The sequence below is a fragment of the Heloderma suspectum genome, chromosome 2 (genome assembly GCF_057233095.1).
Source record: "Heloderma suspectum isolate Gila_16-S chromosome 2, 16-S_ref, whole genome shotgun sequence".
Lineage (NCBI taxonomy): Eukaryota > Metazoa > Chordata > Lepidosauria > Squamata > Helodermatidae > Heloderma > Heloderma suspectum.
In genome coordinates, this window is record NC_139459.1 from 13357154 (window position 1) to 13376758 (window position 19605).

General features: G+C 48.1%; 1 pseudogene; it reads right to left on the reverse strand.

The window, feature by feature from the left end:
• Positions 1-13190: 13190 nt before the first annotated feature.
• LOC146351919 (uncharacterized) lies at positions 13191-19374 on the reverse strand (annotated as a pseudogene).
• Positions 19375-19605: the final 231 nt, after the last annotated feature.

Genomic DNA, 19605 nt, shown 5'->3' on the forward strand with positions numbered 1-19605 from the left:
TCACCATTGTCACCAGCTGCTAGGGATGGGCGGATTCCCTACCTGCTGGCCCAAGTGGGAATCCGCCTGTGGGGGGAGGCGATCCCTCCCTCCCCCTGGAATCTGTCTGAGCTGGCTCCACTCCACAGTGATCCTGTGGAGCCGGCCGCCAGCTCTGCATCATTGGCGATATGGCTGGCTGCCACTGCAGTGCCATATCACTGGCTGAGTGAGGGCTAACTTCGGACATAAATGGTGTCCACTACACCATTTGCGGCCATAAAGCTGTTAGATTAACCTAAATACAGACATTTACGGCTGCATTTAGGTTAATCTAACAGCGTTACAGCCACAAATGGCATCCACTATGCCATTTGCGTCCGGAGTTAGCCCTCACTCAGCCAGCAATACAGCACGGCAATGGTGGCCGGCCATATCGCCAGTGCTGTGGAGCCGGCAGTGCTGTGGAGCCAGCAGCATGATCGCCGCAGAGTGGAGCCAGCTCAGACAGATTCCAGAGGGAGGTGGAGGTAAGTGCTCCATTCTGCCATGGACTCCGGAGGCTGGATTCTTTGGAATCCAGCCTCATTGGGGTCCGTGGCGGAATTCTCCACCATCTCTACCCGCTGCTTTTGACCTCCTCCTCTTCCTCATCATCGCTCCCACTTGTGTGCTTGGCAGGCAGAGAGCCAGGGAGCAAGGAGGCCGTGGCATCTACTGCTCCTCCTTCTCACCATCTCCACTGTCTGGGTCAGGACGAGAGGAAGGTGGACAATGAGGTTGCTGGGGTGTTGATGGTCAACAGGTGCCCAACCATGCCTACCTTTGAAATCAGCACTGGGGGCAAGCAAAAATCCCCCAAGCAAAAATCCAACATTGTGTAGTGGCAGGGCATTCACAGTGGCAGGTAGGGATGCTGGAGAAATTCGGGATGCTGGAGAAATTTGGGATGGACTAAAATGAGCTTGGATTTCCAAGAATCCAACCTGCGGAATCCACTGCAGAGCAACTCCCGCAGTCTGCACGGAGTCCGTGGACTTTCGCATGATTTTTTTTACTTTCCCGAAATTTACACATATAAATTTGTAAGAAAATATGTACGTTTCTGCTGAGGAAATGTTGAATGAAATGGGGGACAATACGCTAAATGTTACATACTGAGGTAAATCATGTAAATATTTAAGTAAATACTTACATAATTATTTGCGTATTTTTCCAAACGACGAAAAAAAAATCCCCATCCACCTGTAGACGGATGACAGAACAAAAGGTGCCTCACAATCCACAAAACACAGATGGAGCATAGAATCATAGAATCATAGAATAGTAGGGTTGGAAGGGGCCTACAAGGCCATCGAGTCCAACCCCCTGCTCAATGCAGGAATCCAAGTCAGAGCATCCCTGACAAATGGCTGTCCAGCCTCGTCTTAAAGGCCTCCAGTGTGGGAGAGCCCACCACCTCCCCAGGTAATTGGTTCCATTGCCGTACTGCTCTGACACTCAGGAAGTTTTTCCTGATGTTCAGCCGGAAGCTGGCTTCCTGTAACTTGAGCCCATTATTCCGTGTCCTGCACTCTGGGATGATCAAGAAGAGATCCTGGCCTTCTTCTCTGTGACAACCTTTCAAGTACTTGAAGAGTGCTATCATATCTCCCCTCAGTCTTCTCTTCTCAAGGCTAAACATGCCCAGTTCTTTCAGTCTCTCTTCATAGGGCTTTGTTTCCAGTCCCCTGATCATCTTTGTTGCCCTCCTTTGAACCCTCTCCAGCTTGTCTGCATCCTTCTTAAAGTGTGGTGCCCAGAACTGGACACAGTACTCCAGATGAGGCCTAACCAGTGCTGAGTAGAGGGGAACTAGTACTTCCCGGGATTTGGAAGCGATGCTTCTATTAATGCAGCCCAAAATAGCATTTGCCTTTTTTGCAGCCACATCACATTGTTGGCTCATATTCAGCTTGTGATCGACGACAATTCCAAGATCCTTCTCGCTCGTAGTGTGGTTGAGCCACGTATCCCCCATCTTGTAACTGTGCATTTGGTTTCTTTTTCCTAGGTGCAGAACTTGGCATTTGTCCCTATTAAATGCCATTCTGTTGTTTTCTGCCCAGCACTCCAGTCTATCCAGATCACTTTGAATTTTGTTTCTGTCTTCCAAAGTATTAGCTATCCCTCCCAATTTTGTGTCATCTGCAAATTTGATCAGCATTCCCTGCACCTCCTCCTCCAAGTCATTAATAAAAATGTTGAAGAGCACTGGGCCCAGGACTGAGCCCTGCGGTACCCCACTCGTTACCTCTCCCCAGTTTGAGAAGGTCCCATTGATAAGCACTCTTTGAGTCCGATTCTGTAGCCAACTGTGGATCCACCAGATCGTTGTTTCATCTAGCCCACTTCGAGCAAGTTTGCTCATCAGGATATCATGGGGCACTTTGTCGAAAGCTTTGCTGAAGTCGAGGTATATGATGTCTACAGCATTCCCACGGTCTACAAGGGAGGTGACTTGATCAAAAAATGAGATCAGATTTGTCTGGCAGGACTTGTTTTTGACAAATCCATGTTGGCTTCGAGTAATCACGGCATTGATGTCAAGGTGCTTCCAGATGGATTGCTTTATGATCTGCTCCAGAATTTTCCCAGGGATTGATGTCAGACTGACTGGTCTGTAGTTCCCAGGTTCCTCCTTTTTACCCTTTTTGAAGATAGGGACAACGTTAGCCCTCCTCCAGTCATCTGGCACTTCCCCCGTCCTCCATGATTTCTCAAAGAGAATAGACAGCGGTTCTGAGAGTTCTTCTGCCAGTTCCTTTATTACTCTAGGATGCAGTTCATCTGGCCCTGGAGATTTGAACTCATTCAAAGTAATGAGGTGTTCCTTGACCATATGCCTGTCGATCTCAAGCTGCAATCCTGCCCCTTCAGCCTGTACTTCGCCTTTGCCAGGGGGGTCATAGACCCTCTTTTGGGAGAAGACTGAGCCAAAGTAGGAATTGAGCACCTCTGCCTTTTCTTTGTCATCTGTTATCATTTTGCCATCCTTATTTAATAGCTGAACAACCATTTCTTTCCTCTGCCTTTTACTATGCACGTAGCTGAAGAAAGCCTTTTTGTTGTTTTTAGCATCCCTCGCTAACCTCAGCTCATTCTCAGCTTTAGCCTTCCTGACGCCATCCCTGCAATTCTGTGCTACCTGCCTGTACTCTTCCTTTGTTACTTGGCCTTCTTTCCACTTCCTATATGTGTCCTTTTTTGTTTTCAGGTCATCCCTAAGCTTTTTGTGAAGCCACATTGGCTTCTTCTGTTGTCTTCCACCTTTTCTTCTTGTTGGAATTGTTTGTGATTGTGCCTTGAGAATTTCCTTTTTTAAAAGTTCCCACCCATCTTGGACTCCTTTTCTCGCTAGCATTGTTTGCCATGGGACCTTACTGATCATTGTTCTGAGTTTATTAAAATCAGCTTTCCTAAAATCCAGGGTACGCGTTTGAGTACACTCGGCTTTTGCTTCCCTTAGAACCAAGAACTCAAGTACAACATGGTCGCTTTCCCCCAGAGTTCCTGTAACTGCTACTTTATCCACTAAGTCATCTCTGTTGGTTAGGATCAAGTCAAGGATAGCCGATCCTCTAGTTCCTTCCTCTACTTTCTGTAGGAGGAAGTGATCCGCCACACAAGTCAGGAATTTCCTGGAGGGGCCATGTTTTGCAGAATTTGTCTCCCAACAAATATCGGGGAAATTGAAGTCCCCCATTACTACTACATCATGCTTCCTTAAAACATTGGCTATTTGCTTTTCAAAAGTTTCATCCTTGGCTTCTCCTTGATTGGGTGGCCGGTAGTAGACTCCGACCACCAGGTTCCTTTTATTCTTTGCTCCATTTATTTCAACCCAGATGCTCTCGATGGGGCTACCAAGCTCCTCCTCCTGTATTTCTGTGCAGAGAGATGTATTTTTCACATACAGTGCAACCCCGCCTCCCTTTCTGTTCCTCCTGTTCTTTTTGAACAAGTTATATCCTTCAACTGCTGTTTTCCAGTCATGAGAGTCATCCCACCAAGTCTCAGTTATACCTATCAAGTCATAATTTCCCTCTTGTATTAAGAGTTCAAGTTCGTTCTGTTTGTTTCCCATACTCTGGGCATTAGTATATAGACATCGAAGACCATGTGCTTCATAGTCTGGCTTTCTTCCTACATGTGTCTGAAGACTATTATTGGGCGCTATCAGCGCTGTTCTCTCCATTGCAGTGCATGCGCCTACGTCCATTGTTACCCCCAACATTACATCTCCCTTCCCCGTAGGATTCAGTTTAAAGCCCTCCTGATGAAGTTCTTCATGCTGTGGCCAAACACATTCTTCCCAGCCTTTGTGAGGTGCAACCCATCCCTAGCCAACAGCCCATCTTCCAGGAAGTACAGCCCGTGGTCCCAGAATCCAAATCTCTCTCGTCGGCACCACCTTTGTAGCCAGTCATTCACCCGGAGTATTTTTCGTTCCCTTTCTATCCCTCTTCTAACTACTGGAAGGATGGATGAGAAAACTATCTGGGCCCCAAAGTTCTTGAGTTTCCTTCCCAAAGCTTCAAAGTCTGACGTGATCTCTTCATAGCTCCGCTTGGCGCTATCATTTGTTCCCACATGGATGAGAAGAAAGGGATACCTGTCAGTGGGCTTTATGAGTGCAGGTAACCTTTCAGTCACGTCTCTAATCTGTCCTCCCGGGAGACAACATACCTGGCGAGTCCACGGGTCTTCGCGACATACTTGGGTCTCGATCCCACGCAGCAAGGAGTCTCCCACTACTACCACTCTTCTCTTCTTCTTCTTGTAGGCCTGGGTTTCATCGCCTCTGTTTGACTGACCTTCAGCCTCTTGCTCACTCTCATGCAGGTTACCCTGTGATTCTTCCTCTGCAGGCTGTCCTCCAGTCTCATCTGCAAGTACCTGGAATATGAGCAGATTTTTCACGGTCCATGCATCCCTAGTGGCAGGGCATTTTACCTATTGGGTAAGGTGAATTGTGAGCAGGGGGGAGAGAGTGTAAAACTCACCAGCACGCCTCCTGGCTCCTTGCTGCTGCCCTTTTGGCTTCCTTAGCATGCCCTGGATGGTGCTTCATCATGGCATGGTGTCATTCCAGGCATTCGCTGGAAGACAAAATGGCAGCCAGCAGGAGTCTGGTGCCAGCAGGAGTGCCAGTCAGTTCTTCTCCCCTGCCCTTGAGCTTCATCCTAGCCACACACACCCAAAAGGGACAAAGGGGAGGTGATTTGGTCCCCCCCTTTCACTGATTACACCCCACCACCGAGTTGAAGCCAAACCTTTGGACCGTCAAATATTTTCATGTATTTATTTTGCTCCATCAACACATAGACTGGTTTACAGATTGTCAAACGTAAAAGGTATGCTCCTGCCCCAAGGAGCATACAATCTAAATTGTGCCTATAGGCAAAACGACATTGGGAAGGGACGAAGGCATGAAAGAGAGAGACAGGTATAGCAAGGAATGATCGTGACCAAATGCTACCAAATACAGTACTCTGAGGATTTGCCACTAAGCTCAGAGGGAAGAGGGAAGTCAGGGTGGGGGCAGATGACATCAGCATCCCTGCTAATAAAACATATGCTGGCGCTGAGTCCCCTTGAGCCCTCTGGCTCCACACCACTGCTTGCTTTGCCAAGACGGTTGAAAGCTGAGCAAACCCAGGCATCACAGCCATTGATGAGGGTTGATGGGAGCTGTAGGCCAAAACAAGGGCCCCACCCCTGGACTAAGGGGTTAAGCCAGAGGCTCCATGGAAAAGGAAGAATTTGAGAGAGGTGACACATTGGGAACAGACCATTGGTCCATTTAGCACATTATTATCTGTGCTAGCCTTCCCCAACCTAACGCCCTCCAGATGTGTTGGGTAACACTCCCATCATCCCCAGGCAGTGTGGCCATTGGCTGGCCAGGGATAATTCCAGGGTCTCAGACTAGAGTTTTCCACAGCCCTATCTGGAGGGACCAGGGCTTGAACCCAAGCATGTGCGCCTGCAAAGCGTGTGTGCCAGGACTGATCTTCAGCCCCTCCCCATAACAGCACCATGCAGGTGCTCTCTGGGAGGGCATTGCAGGAATAAGGGGCATCAAAGGAGAATGGGGAAAGCCATTCCAAGGTTCAAGAGGCTTCTGAGCAGCTGACAGTCTTTGATTTTTTAATTACTGAAAATATCAGCAAAGACGTACAAAATTACTGAAAATATCAGCAAAGACGTACAAAAAGCTAACAGTCACATTAAAGTTATCATCAGGGATGCGAAAATCAGCAAAACTCAAATTCTCCAAAGTTCTCCATATTCCATCTCAAAGCTCATTCTGGCTCAAGTCCATATTAGATAGTAAGCTTTTTTCTTTTCACATTAAAATCCATGCATATTTTGTGCATATTTTCCAAATGTACACATCAGTTGTGTACATCTTTGAATGTATGTATTCTTCTACCATTGATTAATGTATAGCTGTGCCCATTTTTCAAACACTTTTTTCTGTCAAACACTCTTTTTTCTGGTCCACAAATCACACTGCAAGCTCTGAAATGTACAGACTTCAACGGAAGATTGCATCCAAGTCGGTGTTCAGTCCAGATGCTGCAAACTGGTGAAATCCTGAGGGGGAATATGATAGCACTGTTCAAGTGCTTGAAAGGTTGTCACAGAGGGGAAGGCCAGGATCTCTTCTTGATTATCCCAGAATGCAGGACATGGAGTAATGGGTAGGGGTGGACGAAAGTCCCTTACCTGTCCTCGAAGGATGTTCGCGGTGGGGGGGAGGCGCTTCGCTGCTCCCCCCGCGAAGTTCAGGCCGGGGGGGGAGGCTTCCCGCCTCGCCCCGGCCGAAATTCAGGCCGGGGGGGAGGCTTCCTGCCTCGCCCGGCCGCGAACTCGAAAGTTTTTTTAAAAAAAACGCCCCCTGATAGGCTACGTGACAATTAACGTAGCCTATCACGGCTACGTTAATTTGCGTACGCCATTTGCGTACGCGCGGGGTTTTGTTTTGTTTTTTAAGTCAGACGTGATAGGCTACGTAAAGATTTACGTAGCCTATCACGTCATTTTTTTTTTAACCTAGCCATGATAGGCTACGTAAATCTTTACGTAGCCTATCATGTCTTTTTTTTTTTTAACACTGGAAATGGTGGCGGCAGCAGCCGGTCAGAAGACCGGCCATCGCAGCCCCCGCCGCCACTGCCGCGGGAGCCGCCGCCGCCCGGAAGATCCGCCCCAGGTAAGTCTCGTCCCAGGGGGGATCCGTGGGGGGGGCGGGGGGCAGGCCATTCCGCCACAGAGTTCAGGGGGCCGAATGCACTGGCATTCGGCCTCAACGAGATCCGTGGTTGAATTCTCTGCCATCCCTACTTCTCACTATGCTGTCTGGGTTTGCCATAGCTTTCCTCCCAAGGAGCAAGCCTCTTTTAATTTCATGGCTACAGTCACTGTCTGCAGTGATCTTGGAGCCCAAGAAAGTAAAATCTGTCACTGCTTCCATTTCTTCCCCTTCCATATGCCAAGAAGTGATGGGGCCACATGCCATGTTGAGTTTCAAACCAGCTTTTGCACTCTCCACTTTCACGCTCAACAAGAGGCTCTTTAGATCCTCTTCGCTTTCTGCTATTAGGGTGGGATCGTCTGCGTATTTGAGGTTGTTGATAATTGTCCCGGCAATCTTAATGCCGACCTGTGATTCATCCAACCCGGCGTTTCTTATGATGTACTCTGCATAGAAGTTAAATAAGCAGGGTGACAATATGCAGCCTTGTCATACTCCTTTCCCAATTTTGAACCCGTCAGTTGTTCCATATCCAGTTCTTACTGTTGCTTCTTGACCCTCGTACAGGTTTCTCAGGAGACAGGTAAGGTGGTCTGGTACTCCCATCTCTTGAAGAATTTGCCACAGTTTGTTGTGATCCACACAATCAAAGTCTTTAGCGTAGTCAATGAAGCAGAAATAGACATTTTCTGGAATTCTCTTGCTTTCTCCATGATCCACCGCATGTTGGCGATTTGATCTCTAGTTCCTCTGCCTCTTCAAAACCCCGCTTGTACTTCTGGTAGTTCTCAGTTCGCATACTGCTGAAGCCTAGCTTGTAGGATTTTGAGCATCACCTTGCTGGCATGTGAAATGAGCGCAATTGTACGGTAGTTTGAACACTCTTTGGCATTGCCCTTCTTTGGAATTGGAATGTAAACTGACCTTTTCCAGTCTTGTGGCCACTGTTGAGTATTCCAAATGTGTTGGCATATTGAGAGCAGCACTTTAACAGCATCATCTTGTAGGATTTTAAATAGCTCAGCTGGAATACTGTCATCTGCGCTAGCTTTGTTGCTAGTAATGCTTCCTAAGGCCCACTTGATTTCACTCTCTAGGATGTCTGGCTCAAGTTCAGTGACCGCACTATCATGGCTATCAGGGACATTAAGATCTTTCCTGAATAGTTCTTCTGTGTATTCTTTCCACCTCTTCTTAATCTCATCTGCTTCTGTTAGGTCTCCACCTTCTTTGTCCTTTATCATGCCCGTCTTTGCACAAAACGTTTCCTTGAGATCTCCGATTTTCTTGAAGAGATCTCTAGTCTTTCCCATTCTGTTGTTTTCCTCGATTTCTTTGCATTGTTCATTTAAGAAGGCCTTCTTGTCTCTCCTTGCTATTCTCTGGAACTCTGCATTCAGTTGGATATATATTCCCCTTTCTACCTTGCTTTTTGCTTCCCTTCTTTCGTCAGCTACTTGTAAAGCTTCATCAGACAGCCACTTGGCTTTCTTGCATTTCTTTTTCTTTGGGATGGATTTCGTTGCTGCCTCCTGAACAATGTTATGGACCTCTGTCCATAGTTCCTCAGGCACTCTGTCTATCAGGTCTAATTCCTTAAATCTATTCCTCACCTCCACTGTATATTCATAAGGAATATGATTTAGGTCATACCTGAATGGTTTAGTGGTTTTCCCTACATTCTTCAATTTAAGCCGAAATTTTGCAAGAAGCAGCTCATGATCTGAGCCACAGTCAGCTCCAGGTCTTGTTTTGACTGACTGTATAGAGCTTCTCCATCTTTGGCTGCAAAGGACATAATCAATGTGATTTCGATATTGACCATCTGGTGATGTCCATGTGTAGAGTCACCTCTTGTGCTGTTGGAAAACAATGTTTGCTATGATCAGCATGTTCTCTTGGCAAAACTCTATCAGCCTTTGTCCTGCTTCATTTTGTATACCAAGGCCATGCTTGCTTGTTATCCCGGTGATTTCTTGACTTCCTACTTTAGCATTCCAACCCCTATGATGAAGAGGACATCTTTTTTTGGTGTTAGTTCTAGAAGGTGTTGTAGGTCTTCATAGAACCGATCAACCTCAGCTTCCTCAGCCTTAGTGGTTGGGGCATAGACTTGAATTACTGTGATGTTGAATGGTTTGCCTTGGATTCATACTGAGATCATTCTATCATTTTTGAGATTGTACCTCAGTACTGCTTTTCCCACCCTTTTATTAACTATGAATGCTACTCCATTTCTTCTAAGGGAAATGGAATAGCATTTGCCCACAGTAGTAGATATGATGGTCACCTGAATTAAATTTGCCCATTCTTGTCCATTTTAGTTCACTGGTTCCCAAGATGTTGATGTTCAATCTTGTCATCTCATGTTTGACCACCTTGATCTTACATTCCAGGTTCCTAAACAATATTGTTCTTTACAGCAGCGGATTTTCTTTTCACCACCAGACACATCCACAGCTGAGTATCCTTTCGGCTTTGGCCCAGCCACTTCACTCTTTCTGGCGCTACTTAGAAATACCCTCTGCTCTTCCCCAGTAGTATATTGGACACCTTCTGACCTGAGGGGCTCATCTTCCAGAGTCATATCTTTTAACATTGTGATATGTTCCATGGGGTTTTCTTGGCAGGAATACTGGAGTGGGTTGCCATTTCCTTCTCCAGTGGACCACATTTTGTCAGAACTCTCCGCCATGACCTGTCCATCTTGGGTGGCCCTGCACGGCATAGCTTATGGCTTCACTGAGTTACGCAAGCCCCTTCGCCACATCAAGGCAGTGATCCATGAAGGGGAGGGAGGGATGTACATACGTAAATTCTCTTATGAGGAAAACTTGCATAATGATCCTTCTCTAGTCCAAGCAAAGAAACAAACAAAGAACTTCCAACACCTGTTCAAAACCTTGGGCATTAACATTAAACCTTCCAGAGATTATTTAACTCATAATCAGAACCCACCAAAATTTTCTGCACCCTTCCTCTGCAGTAGGGATTTGGGGACACCTCCAGTTCCTTGACAACAGTGTTTTGACAATCTCTGTCCCTCCACATCCCCTTGAATGATGGCTGAGAATTGCTTGTGAGCTATAAGCCACGTTACCTCCTGCAACAATACAAATTCCACAGGAAACACTCCTCCAAAAGGCCTGTTATCTTTCTTCAATTCCGAAGGGACCCCACACCTCATGTAGGGGTGGCAGAGAATTCCGCCACGGATTTCGGTGAGGCCGAATGCCAGTGCATTCAGCCCCCCAAAATCTGTGGTGGAATGGCCTGCCACCCCCCTGCCCCCCGCAGATCCCCCCTGGGTAGAGACTTACCTGGGGCGGATATTCCGGTGGTGGCAGCTCTGGCAGCGGCTCCGGTGGTGGCAGCGGCGGCAGCCATTTGCAGGGGTTTTTTGTTTTTTTTACAGAGACGTGATAGGCTATGTAAGTTTTTATGTAGCCTAAAACGTCTGGGTAAAAAAAAAAAAAAAGGCGTATGCAAATGGCGGCAGCTATGGCCGCCGCCATTTGTGTACGCATTTTTTTTTTTACCCAGACGTGATAGGCTACGTAAGTTTTTACATAGCCTAAAACGACTGGGTAAAAAAAAAAGCGTATGCAAATGGCGGCGGCTACAGCCGCCGCCATTTGCATTCCTTATTTTGGGCCGTCTTAGTCTACGTAAATATTTACGTAGACTAAGACGGCAAAAATAAGGGGAACGCAAATAGCGTCCAGTACGGCTGCGGATGGCTCTGGCCTGGCCAGCTGCTCCGCAGAGCTGCCGCGGAGCACAGCCGGCCGCGGAGGATTCCGGGGGGGAGGAATGGAGTGCCTCCCCCCCATCGAGGATTCCGGGGGGAGGGATGGAACACCTCCCCCCCACCATCAACATAATCCATAAAAAGTAAGTGACTTTCGTACATCCCTAACCTCATGGTAATGATTACACTTCCAGCGCTTCACAGGAGCAGTACTGTACAGGCCTCCTATTCTCACTGCCATTTGATCATAAGAGGGGCCATGTTGTACACATATTGCCACTTGAGTGTTAGGTTTGAAGGAGCATCGTTCACAGTGAGGCCATATCTGGGTGACGGGTCTGAGGTAAGTGATAAAACCTGCCCACCATAGTCACTTAGGAGCTGCTGCTGGATGGTGGAGCTCACGCAGAAGTCAGGCAGCTGAAAACAGTTAGGGAACAATCCTATGCATGTTTAGACAGAAAAAAAAGTCCTACAACATTCTGCCTGGGAAATGCTGGGAGTTGTAGGACATTTATTTTCCTGTCTAAATACACATAGGGTTGTGCCCTGAGTCTGGTTGCCCAGCCTAAACTTGACATCACCTGCAGTCCTAGATTTTAGACAGATATTATAGTAGGGATGTCAGAGAATTCCGCCAGAGATCCCAGGGAGGCTGAATTCCAGTGAATTCGCCCCCACCCCGGAATCTGTGGAGGAACAGAGCAACTCGCCCTACCACCCCGCAGAAGCCCCATGAAACACAGCGTACCTGGCTGTGGCTCCGGCAGCAGCTGTGGCGGCAACTGTGGTGGCAGCTGCGGCGGCGGCAGTGGTGGCTCAGGCCACTGCCGCGCTGCGGCCGCAAATGGCGGCCGCTACACCAGCCACCATTTGCGTCCCTTTGCTGAGCCGTGATAGGCTACAGAAATATTTACGTAGCCTATCGCAGCTCAGCGAAGGGATGCAAATGGCGGCCGCTATGCCAGCCACCACTTGAGTCCACAGACCTGCCGCAGCCAGATGTCCGGCTGCGGATGCACCCAGCTGGCGGCTCCACGGAGTCGCCATGGAGCAGAGCCAGCCAGGGAGGATTCTGGGGGGAAGGACAGAACACCTCCCCCCCACCGCGGATGCCACTTACAAAACAGGTAAGTGGTTTCATACATCCCTATATTATAGCACCATGGTTGCCAGTTATTTCCTGTGGTGAAGCTCATCAAACTTTTGATCAAATTCCAGCCAAGTACAGATCCCTATTTTTTTTTCTGACTAATACACACATGCACACATAATTACACACACAAACACACACACACCTTTTATATGCTGCATAAACTGTACTTCTACTCTTCATTAGGCATCAAGCTCCTGCTTAGGCCATTTTACTGTAGATGTTCTATAAGCATATTGGTCATAGACTAAGGGAGCAATCCTATGGCCGCTAGACAGTGGCCGCTAGACAGTGGCTAGACGGCCATCGGATATCTGGTTTTCTGGGAACTGACCTCGGAGCCCACACTCTGAGGCCGGTTCCCAGAGAGCTGACCTCCTCCCACTTCCGCGCTGCCTCAGACTCAGAGGCAGCGTGGAACAGCCCCATGCTCTGCACTCCCAAAACTTTGCCCCGAAATGGTATCTTAGAGACTGGATGATAGTTATCTAGTATGGTGGGATTCAGGGAAGGCTTCTTCAACAGAGGTCTCACAACCACCTCTTTTAAGCATAATGGAACAATACCTTGTTCCAAAGAGGCATTACCCACTCCCATTATCCACTCAGCCAGTCCTCTGCTGGCCTCTTTAAGGAGCCAGGAGGCGCAAGGATCCAGCATACATGTGGTGGCTCTCACCACTCCAAGGATCCTGTCCACATCCTCGGGCTGCACAAATTGAAAAGAATCCCTCAACACTGAACAAGCAGGAGCCAAAGTGGCATCCACAGGATCTGCATCAACTGCAGCGTCCAAGTCAGGACGGATCCGAGCGGTTTTATCAGCAAAGCGCTGAGCAAATTGTTCACAGCGGGCTGTCGAGTGGTCAGAATTTTCATCACATGGGCCAGGATGTAGAAGACCCCTGGCCACTCGAAACAGCTCCGCTGGCCGGCTCCCTGAAGATGCAATGGGGCCAGAAAAGAAAGACTTCTTTGCTGCCCTCACTGCCGCGGAGCAGGCTTTCAAATAAGCTCTAGCCCATGTTCGATCGGACTTGTTCCGAGCTTCCGCCAGTGTCGCTCTAGTCTCCGTCTCATTCGCTTCATTGCCGCCAGTTCCCTAGAGAACCAGGGTGCTGATTTGGCTCCACTCCGTGAGAGGGGGCGCTCAGGAGGAGCTATTGTGTCCACTGCCCTGGCCATTTCCCTATTCCAGAGATCAGCCAGGGCTTCGACAGAATCGCCTGCCAAGGCAGCAGGAAAATCCCCGAGAGCTGTCAGGAAACCATCCGGATCCATCAGCCTCCTGGGGCGGACCAGCCTAATTGGTCCCCCACCACTGCAGAGGCACTGAGTTCCAGTGAGTCTAAACCCCACCAGGTAGCGATCTGTCCATGACAATGGAACAACAGAAAGTTCCTCCACATCCAGATCACCGTCATCCTGCCCAGCATAGAAAACTGGGCCTAGAGTGCGACCTGCTGTATGAGTGGGGCCAGAAACCACTTTGGACTGACACATGGTCATCATGGAAGACATGAAGTCCTGAGCCACTCCCGACAGGGCAGCCTCAGCATGGATGTTGAAGTCTCCCAGCAGAACAAGCCGAGGGGACTCCATCACCGCTGCTGAGATCACCTCAGCTAGCTCAGGAAGGGAGAGTGTTGGGCAGCAGGGTGGGCGGTGCATCAACAGAACCCCTATTCTGTCCCGAGCACCCACTTTTAAGTATACACACTCAAACTCAGTAGACTGTGGGCCAGGGCACCTGGTGAGGGGGATAATATCAGACCACTGCACCCCCCCCCCCGCCCCCCAGTTCTACCCTGCTGTTGTACAGAAAACTCTGGGGGACAAAGCTGGGATAGATAAACACCCCAGCTTCATCCAACCAGGTCTGTGTAATACTGTACTCGCCAGGTCGGCATGCTGGTCCAGGATCAAGCCCTGGATGGCGGCTGTCTTACCATTCACCGACCTCACATTCACCAACAGTATTTTCAACCCAGGAGGACTGCTGCCAAGGCTACCCAGGTTATTTGTTTTGGGTTACTTCTTGGGGACAACCAGGTCCTTGTTATGGTCCCCGCTCCCCTAAACATGCAACTGTCTCCCCTTACCATATCTCCCTCTGCCCTGTATAGTTGTGATGGCTGCTCCCTGTGTCCTTTCATCTCCCCTTCTTTCTTTGAAGCACATCCCTCAAAAGATAGATGTGTAACCAACACCCCCCACCCCTCTGTTGACAAGGGGCAGGGCCCTTGCCCTAGTGTTCCCCCAAAGGGGTGAACCCCTTTGGTGTCACCCCTTCGGTGGCAGTCCTGCCCCCACTGGAGCCTAGCTTTTATGCCTCTGGCCCAGGAAGATGACACAATTGGGCTGGGAGGGGGTGGCAGTCCTGGGAGAAGATGCTGAGTCAGGGCCTTAATCCTGTGAAGAGGCAGCACTCACAGTGATGTGGTGGATCAGGACCCCCAGAGGCAGAAGCAGAGGTCACAGCAAGCAGCAGATTCCCTCTCCTTCCACCTTGCAGTTGTTCTTGGTTGGGGTCCTCCTCTCTCTTCCAAGGAAACACCAAGCTACCATTTTTACACAAAAGGAGATTGCTAAGGAGACAGCCGGCTGCCAGGCACTTGTGAACCATGCTGCACTCAGTGGACAGGTCTGGTAAGCGTGCAGAGGCTCGGCGAAAAGGGTCCAAGAGGCTGAGTGGAGGGGAATCTGCTGGACTCCACCACCCTCTCAGACTCCCGCAATATCCCTAGCTTCTCAGTCAAGAAGGAGCCATCTGTATGGCTACTCACCAAGGCAAGGAGCTCAGACTGAGCTTGGGATGTGCGAAAGTCACATACCTTTTCAAAGGGGTGATTCACGGTGGGGGGGAGGCGCTCTGCGCCTCCCCCTGAAATCCTAACCCGGCCTGCTCCACTCCGCGACAACTCCACGGAGCCATCAGCTGGGTGCATTAGCAGGCATGCAGAGCCTGTGGACGCAAATGGCAGCGGCTATGGCGGCCGCCATTTGCGTTCCCTTTTTTTGCCATGATAGGCTACATAAATATTTGCATAGCCTATCACGGCCTCTGCAGGGATGCAAATGGCGTCCCTGTGTTAGCTGTGATAGGCTACGTAAGTATTTACATAGCCTATCACGGCAAAACTGGGGAAGCGAATGGTGGCCGCAGACGCGGCCGCCATTCACGAAGCAGTGCAAATGGCACCAAGTAAGTGCTCCATTTCGCATGCCTTTTGCGGGGTGGTGGGGCGGGGGGGCTTCGTTCCACCACAGATTTCGGGGGGCCGAATGCACTAGCATTCGGCCTCACTGAGATCCATGGCGGAATCCTCTGACATCCCTAGACTGAGCAGCTGACTCAAATGTCATTTTTTTAAAGGGCCTGGTGGGTTCCAATTGGCTTGTGGGATCAGCTGACAGTATTCAGACTGTGAGGTTGGCTGATGGAACCCAGGCTGCTACTGCAGTCTAGAAGGAATCCTCAACACACAGAGTTTATTATGCCTGGTTTGGTGAGGAACCAGAGCATGGGCAGGATGTAAGGCACCAGCAAATGGCTGCTGGAAGTACTGGCTGAAGGGGATTCCTCCCCCATGCTTTACAGTAGAACTATCAGATTGCACCCCACCATGCCTGAACTGCATCCAAGGACCATGGCTTCAAGAATCTGTACCATCTTGAAGATCTTGTTAGGGTAGTTCAAAAGTCATTATTTGGAGTCTTAATATGAAATTAACTTCAGTGCAAAGTGGAGAGGATTTCTCCCCCTGCCCACCCACCCCCACCACTGCCAAATGTCTTTTCAGCCTTATTATTCTTCCAAGGCATAAAACATTAAACTGATCATTTTTTTATAGCTCAAAATGACCTTCAAAATTCACTGACTTCTGCCTGACTGTAATATTTTGGCTCGTTAATTTCACTGGTGATATTCTGATTTGTAATTTTATTAAGTTTCTGAGTGCAACCATTTATTCTAATATGCTTCTCAATATGATGGTCCAGATCCTCCACTAGCATGAAAAAGCCCAATCGAGTTATACGGATTTGCAGCTAAGGAGCTGTCCTGAAGTTCTCTCTGTATTTTTCATATTAGAGGCACTAGGGAACATCCCCTATGAATATTTCAAGGGACATTCAGGAATATCTTAGATTACCTTCAATATTCGATCAAGTACTTCTGGAAATCACCCAAGGGACTGTGTCTTCTTTACCTTCTACTTTTGTGTTCCTTTTGAGGGTGTATTTGGACATATGTTAAACTTTGCAAGTTTCAAGGTGTTGTGGGAATAGCGATATATGAGAATTTTGGTTTTGCTCACAAAACATGCAAACATGCCCTGTTCACAACCCCAAATGCAATCACAGGTGCATATGTCCACCGAAATTATTTGATACATTTTGGATATGTGCTTGTGTTCAGTTGGGCTGCATTAATAGAAGCATAGCTTCCATATCCCGGGAAGTACTAGTTCCCCTCTGCTCAGCACTGGTTAGGCCTCATTTGGAGTACTGTGCCCAGTTCTGGGCACCGCACTTTAAGAAGGATGCAGACAAGCTGGAGAGGGTTCAGAGGAGGGCAACCAAGATGATCAGGGGACTGAAAACAAAGCCCTATGAGGAGAGGCTGAAAGAACTGGGCAAGATTAGTCTTGAGAAGACTGAGGGGAGATATGAGAGTGCTCTACAGGTACTTGAAAGGTTGTCACAGAGAGGAAGGCCAGGATCTCTTCTCGATCATCCCAGAGTGCAGGACACGGAATAATGGGCTCAAGTGACAGGAAGCCAGATTCCATCTGAACATCAGGAGAAACGTCCTGATTGTTAGAGCAATACGACAATGGAACCAATGACCTAGGGAGGTAGTGGGCTCTCCCACACTGGAGGCATTCAAGATAAGGCTGGATGGCCATCTGCCAGGGATGCTTTGACTTGGAATCCTGCAGTGAGCAGGGGGTCGGACTCGATGGTCTCATAGGCCCTTTCCAACCCTACTATTCTTTGATTCTATGATTCATGAAATTTGCCCTGCTTCAGTCTGTCAAGGAAAGTCATGCAAATTCAGAAAGTTGTGCAAATTTAATGATGCTGCTTGATTTGTGCAATTTTCCAATTTGCGTAGAGCAAGCAGTGATCACAAATACGAACAGGAATCAGGCACAAGAGAAGCAGTGAAACAATGTTTGGAGAATCCTGGTGATCTCCAACATGGCTCATTCCCCCATCCCTATGTAGGGCCAACACTCAGAAAGCTGTGACCCCTGGATGGCATCTCAGGGGCCATAGAATGTTGGAGATTCTCCCTCCTTGAGGCCATAGCTACAACCTCAGAGGAGGAAATCTGAGCAGGGAGCTTCTGAGCTTCTCTCCTGAGCTCTTACCTTGGGAAGAAGATGAAGAAGGAGGGAGTGTGTCAGTGGGCAGGTTGGGGTGAGGAGTGGAGAGGTGAGGAGAGGAGAGGAGAGGCCATGGATCCCACAGATTAACTGGACTCTCAGCTCCTGTCACCACCCCTAGCAAAGTAAGAGAGTTTGATGGGCTCACAGACCTGTCTAATAGTAATTACAGTTTAGGAGGAACGCACAGTGAAAAAGCCTTTGTTGTTCCTCCTGCGCTGCCTGACTCTTGCCAGCAGGGCTTAGGGTAGACGGAGGGCTCTGAGATCTGTCTAATGGACCTTGATCTGATAGGACTGCACCCTTAGTAGATGTTGTGACATCGGATCACACACCCCAAGCTACCCTTCCTCTTAATATGAGTCCTGAAGGATAGCCTACCCATTTCAGTGCAAGCTCACTCTATCAGTACCTGTGGGAGCTACTTCCTTGAGACTGAAGGCAGATCCACACATCCATTGAAACCACGTGGTAGAAGTCCTACACCACTTCAATCTGTGGATTGGGAGGTGCATTTTAGAATGGTTGCCCATTAGAAACAACAACATCTCCCTGCGATTAGAAAGGTAGCACCTCAGGAAGATGCCTAGGCTAAAACCATGTCAAGGAAGGGGATTTGCCTATCAGGCTATCAGCCATGACAGTTAAATACAATCTCCATATATGAATTCTTTGTTACTGAAGCTCCACTCTGTGATTTTGTGATGGTGTGAGTTTTATTATTGTTTTCCTGGATGTGCATTAAATGTATTCAGTAAATATAATACATGGTAATGTATAATACATGGTTGCTTTTTGCCATGATGGTGCATTTTACAAATAAATAAGGTTCATAAATAGGATCTGTTCCTTGAAATAAGGAGTAGGTGGTAAGTCTAAAGATAAGCAACCTGGTGCCCTCTAGGTGTTTTGGCCTACAACTCCCATAATCCCCAATCATGGGTCATGCTGGCCGAGGCTGATGGGAGCTGTAGTCCAAAACAACTGGCAGGCACCAGGTTGTTTATCCCTAGAGTGAAACCACAGAATAATAAAGGACATGAACCAGGAAAACCCTCTCAACTCTTTTGTACACCATCATTTTTATTTTCATGGGAAATATTTGTACTTCTGACATCTTTCCCTTTATTTTGGCCGTACATCAAGTGAGCAGAAATGCTCTATTGCTGGCTTGTTTGATTGAAATGTTATCTTTAAAACACCATTTCGAGCTGTTTTGCAGTTTGTTGACTTGTCGATAATCATTGGTTTGTCCCACTAAAACAAGTATCAATCATTTTCCAAAGTGGGCTCTGGTATCGGAGGTATAAAGGGCACTCACATTTTAAGATGACATTGTCTGCCCAGTTGATCATGGATAATTTTTTGCTACTTGGGTGCATCTCACTAGGTAATCAATACTTGACAGTGCAGGCCTACCAGCAATGATGTGATCTATTGATTCAGCATGTTGGCAACATTTACAACATTTGTCATTTTCTGTCCTTTCAGTGATGAATTGGCTGCTATCATTTGTGACAATTCACACAGCACACCTGCTCATAGTATACAGCACATGGCGATCTGGATTGGGAAGGATGGTCTGTGCAAGGATGGCCCTGCCTTATAATGGTAGGGTAGCCAAAAAGGAGGCTGAAATAGGACTCTGCTTTGCATATATTTGCATATGCAAATTTAGAAATAACTACTAGAATCTAAATAGAAATCCAATGCAGCTCATCATATCAGGGAAACGGGGGAGGGGGAGACTGTGACCTGGTGACCTGTGTATCTGCTGATGAATCTGCTGTCCGCATGTTGTCAATGGGCAACTCCAAGGCCCAGCTCTCCCTTCCTTATGATTCCATGACTTTAAACCAGGCTTGGACTGAACATATACAGAACACCCAACAAGCTGCTATGAAACAGGAATGTTGTACAAATAATTCCCCAAACTGAGCAAATTTCCCCCATAGACTAAAGCGTGGGAGATTTAAAATGTGCGCAGTTTGAGAAAGTCGTGCATTTTGAGAAAGTTGCATATTTTG